Here is a 5411-nt window from a genome sequence, read left to right on the forward strand (position 1 = left end):
GAACAGAAAATGAAACACCGCATATTCTCACTCATAGGCGGGTGATGAAAAATGAGAACACATGGACACAGAAAGAGGAGTACTAAACACTGGGGTCTATTGGGGGGAAAAGGTTAGGGCCACTAGGAGGGGGAGGTGGGGAGGGATAGCCTGGGGGAAAATGCCAAATGTGGGTGAAGGGGAGAAGGAAAGAAAAGCACACTGCTATGTGTGTTCCTAAGCAACTGTCTTGCATGCTCTGCTCATGTACCCCAAAACCTACAATCCAATAAAAAATTTAAAAAAAAGAAAAAAAAATATTTGTGAAGTTTATATAAAAAGATGTATGTCGTCAGTGTGTGGATGCTGCAAGAACTGCACACCCTGTGTAGACAAATAGAAGAATCATTCCTACAGCAGTAACCTTGTACCTTTCACTCAACTTTTTACCTGTTCCAAATTATATCAATCCTTCAAAGTCTAGCACAAATTCCAACTTGTCCAGAAACCCTTTCCTCATCACTGCTGGCCACAACGATGACAATAGTAATGGCATCAGAAAACCTATTTGTTAACCAGAGCAATCATGCATTTATTTATGAAACAGTGCATACATAAAAGGATTTATGCCTAAGGTTCCTAAAGATGAATTAGACATGAATCTTGTTCTTCAATTGAATGAAGAAACTAGACTTCATAGCTACCTTATTGTGCTAGAAGTATAGTGGTAAGCGCCATGTAGAATGTAATTGAAGTGCATTGGGAAAGTCAATGACATAAATATCACTTTAAAACTAGCACAGATCAGGCAAGTGTTTCTGGGGAGGGTAGCACAGGAACTGGGTCTTCAAGGCTTAACCATGTGACACTGGAAGGACACTCTATTTAGAGAAAACAGCATATGCGAAGGTGGAGATGTAGAAAATCACGGCATTTGCAATCTGATGACATGAGTCAAAATAAGGGAAATCAGGGCTAATGGTGACCGCGGCCATGGCCCCCCCCAAGGAACTTGCTCTGACTTGAGCTACCGCCCCCTGCAAGGCAAGACTTTGGGATCTGCAGGGGCACAGCTGTAGAGACTGTAGGGTGGGGTTTGAGTCCTAAGAGGGGTCACAAATAGATTCAGAGAGAATTGAAGGAGAAGGGCATGGCTGTATGGTCCTTGAGATGCCTTGGGTTACTGAGGGCAGTTTTATGTGTGGTGGTTAAGAGCAGAGCCTCTGGCGTCAGACTACCTGGGTTAAAATCCTGCCTGTGACATGTGCTTTACATGACTCATGTTCTTTCTGTACATCTTATGAGATGAATAACTCAGTATTAATTATAGATAATTTGGAAAGTAGAGAAGAGTAGAAGGAAGAAAACCAAAACCACCTGTATTACTACTCAAACTACTAATAAATGCTTGGTATTTCCTTCTAGTATTGGTGTGTGTGTGTGTGTGTGTGTGTGTGTGTGTATGTGTGTGCATTTGTTAATATAAAATCATGCTGTATAATTCTGCATCCTACTTTAATCATATAACCTTATATCATAAGAATTTCCTTTAAAATGTGTTTTTGAAGTATTTTTATCATCTTCGTCAATATATACTGATGATACATAAAGAAATAAGCACTTTCATATATTTGCTTTTCATCTTGCCACTTCTGTTTTATTAACTCTTTTTCTACAGACAAATAGCCTTTTTCTCTCTTTCCAACATATACACTTTTGTTTTCTATTCCTTCACATTAATTTGCTAGCGATTCTAGGACAAGTATAAAAAAATAGATGTGATGGAGAGAATCCCTCTCTTGGGCCTGACTTTCATAAGATAATTTCTTTTTCTCCATTTGGAAGGATATTCTAGTATTCTTCTATTCCTAGATAACTAACACTGGGTGAGTTTTTTTTTTTTTAAGAATGGATTGTGACCTGTAAAAGGTATGTTTTAAGTAATTGATTTGATGTAGTATATAAAAACATTGATGTATTAAAATATCCCTAATTTCTCACAAGTTAATAATGGTGGGTTATTTTTAAAAATATTCTAATTGTTAAAATTTTCTGTAGTTAGCTATATTAGCATTTTGTTTTTATACTCATAACTAATATTGTTCTCTAGTGATATTTTTTCTTCCTAAAATCTTTAGATTTTAGCATCAGATATACGGTAACTTCATAAAAAGTATTAGGATTCTTATATCTTTCTCATGCTATAGGAAATTTTATATAGCATAAGAATATTCTAGTTATTAAAATTTAAATAAAGCTTTCTTCATAAGCATTATGAGCAGAGATTCTTACTAGTAAAATTATTCATTTCATTTTACTTTTAATTGACAAATAATTTTATATATTTATGGAGTAAAATATGAGTTTTTAATATATGTTTCCACTGTGGAAGGATCAAATCAAGCTAACTAACAAATCTTTCACCATCACATACTTTTTGTGGGAAAATATTTAAAATATATTATTTTAGCAATTTTGTTGAATGGCAACATTATTTTATGGAGTGAATTTTATGTTTTTCTTGTTTATTTACCCTTTTTCCTTGTAGAATCCATGTTTATATGCTATGCAGGTTTGTTTGAATCCTTAAATGAAATGAGTTTTTCCAAACTAGATATTCACAAGACGCTATATCTTGCAAGGCTAAGACATGTTTCAGATGAGCAGGAACTCATCTTGTGATTCAAAATTGGAGGTAAATTATTTTAGCTTATACTGGTCTGTAATGAATACAGACAGGTAACTAGAACTGTTAGAAAAAAATGTATTTTTTCTAATTTTTGCCTCCAGTCTTATGCTTTATCTATACCCTGTGAACTTAACTCTTCATTTTTGCCTTTCCTCTGCTTCTTGAGTCCAGTCAGGATCACAGAAGATTGCAGTGCCATGCCTTGCACCATACACCCATTATTGCAAACAGGGGCTTTGTTTTTTATTGATTGCCTTCCCTAACTCACCCTTTGTTTTTAAGAGAATGATACTCATTTAACTCTTCTACAGTCATGGAGTTCCTCTCTCTGCTTCTTGTCACTCTCCCCTTTGATCTTTACTGTTCTTGAAACCATCCAATCTAGTTTATGGATTGAGGTTGTGGATATTTGTGAACTTCTTTGAAGATAAAATCTGCGTGCTTATTTTCTTCCTTATTTTGGAAAGAGATGCATTCTCAGAAGAGAAAGTTTTGGCTGCTCAGCCATGCTCAAACCAGAAGTATGCTTTGCTTATTTTTCCCAAGGGTTTCATCTTTCATAATCTTTACAAATAGGTTCTTGCAGCTGGGGGGTGGGTTCAGGCAGGGAGGTCCACAGTGGTCATGTCACCTGTCATTACACCTGCAAATGAAGTAAACTTATTCAGGTGGATGTAGTGAAAGAGTAAATAAGTGTAGTGTGGCCTAAGGAGCAGAACACTCCTTACTTGTGCAGAGGGGACACAGCAGAGGGCTGGGCAAGTAGAGGAGGTCTGTTTCTTCTTTCTGAATGGATAAATTAATTGAGAGGATGGATTCTTTTCCTCCTTGGATGTTTCTTTGAAGGAACTCATGCAGCAAGAATCTGGGGCCGATGGAACGGCCATTGCTGAGTTCATTCTGCTGGGATTGGTGGAGGCACCAGGGCTGCAACCAGTTGCCTTTGTGCTCTTCCTCTTTACCTACCTGGTCACAGTCGGGGGCAATCTCAGCATCCTGGCAGCCATCTTGGTGGAGCCTAAACTCCACACCCCCATGTACTTCTACCTGGGGAACCTCTCAGTGCTGGATGTTGGGTGCATCAGTGTCACTGTTCCCTCTATATTGAGTCGTCTCTTGTCCGACAAGTGTGCAGTCCCCTATGGAGCCTGCCTCACCCAGCTCTTCTTCTTCCATCTGTTCGTTGGAGTGGACTGCCTCCTGCTGACCACTATGGCCTATGACTGATTCCTGGCCATCTGCCGGCCCCTCACCTACAGCACCCGCATGAGTCAGACAGCCCAGAGGATGTTGGTGGCTGCATCCTGGGTTTGTGCTTTCAGCAATGCACTGATCCACACTGTGGCCATGTCCACACTCAACTTCTGTGGCCCCAATGTGATCCATCACTTCTACTGTGACCTCCCACAGCTCTTCCAGCTCTCCTGCTCCAGCACCCAAATCAATGAGCTGCTGCTTTTTGCTGTGGGTTTTCTAATGGCAGGTACCCCCATGGCTCTCATTGTCATCTCCTATATCCATGTGGCAGTGGTGGTCCTGCAAATTCACTCTGCAAAGGGCAGGAAGAAAACCTTCTCCGCATGTGGCTCCCACCTCACTGTGGTTGCCATATTCTATGGTTCAGGTATCTTTAACTATATGTGACTAGGTTCAACCAAGCTTTCAGACAAGGATAAAGCTGTTGGGATTTTCGACACTCTCATCAACCCCATGCTGAACCCAATCATCTTCAGCCTTAGAAACCCTGATGTGCAGCGTGCCCTCTGGAGGATGCTCGTGGGGAGGCAGGCATTGGCTTGAGGAGGTCTCCATTGACTCTCCCTGTGTCTTTTTCTACTAAAGGAAAAATCTTCTAGAGCCAGAAACTAGGAAAAACATGGTTCAGACCTGTTTCTATCTCCCTGGGTATAAGAAGGACTTTTTATAGGGAAGAATAGCTATCATTTCCTAAAGCAGCCCTGCCCAGTTATAGGCAGTGGGTGTAGAGGTTCTGCCAAGCCAGCCCCTTAGACAAATGACAACTTCAGGCACTGTGTTCTCCCCTTTCTGGCTAGAGGGGAAACCTGGGAAGCTGTGAATGCTTACAGGCTTACAGAGAGGGAATGACTCTTTGTTTGGATACAGCCTGCATTCCCAGAAGCACCCCAGAAAACTTCCCCTACCCCAAAGTTATCTTTTTCCCTGAAGTTCAGGTATGATTGGTCTGTTTTTAAATCATAGGCCTAGATATTAAGATTGTTTTATTTCTCCCATCAGAGCACTATAAGCAAAAATGAAACAAACCGAAACAAACAAAGTAGCTCTTTCTGTTCCCATTAAACAAAGATCTCATAGCATCTCCAGGGGGCAGAGGGGAAGCTGTATGATAATGTGTCCTCTAGTAATTCTGGAGCACGAGACCTGTGTGCAGCTCAAAGACTTGCTTCTAAATGCTCAAACTCCATTAATATGTATTATATATCTTATGACACAAAAAGGAATTTTCCTCACCTTTTTTCCCCATGCGTTTCAAATTTTTTGAAAAGATACGAATTTATAATCTAAGCATTATTTACATATTTTCAAATCTCCAAGACTACTCAATGTGAAATTTCCCCAAACCTCTCACTCTTACTCTCCAGGCCTCCTAGCCAAGATAATCTGTAAGTACAAATGCAAGTCACATGGTGAGGACTCGCCCAACATTTCCCTTCTCACGAGGGAAGCGTGGCTCTGACCCAGAGCATTCTCTCCACTTGCTTGC

At 40.1% G+C, this 5411-nt stretch overlaps 1 pseudogene; it reads left to right on the forward strand.

Moving 5' to 3' along the window:
- Positions 1-3280: 3280 nt before the first annotated feature.
- On the forward strand, positions 3281-4761 carry LOC128930847 (olfactory receptor 3A1-like; annotated as a pseudogene).
- Positions 4762-5411: the final 650 nt, after the last annotated feature.

This window comes from Callithrix jacchus, chromosome 15, assembly GCF_049354715.1.
Source record: "Callithrix jacchus isolate 240 chromosome 15, calJac240_pri, whole genome shotgun sequence".
Taxonomy (NCBI): Eukaryota; Metazoa; Chordata; class Mammalia; order Primates; family Cebidae; genus Callithrix; species Callithrix jacchus.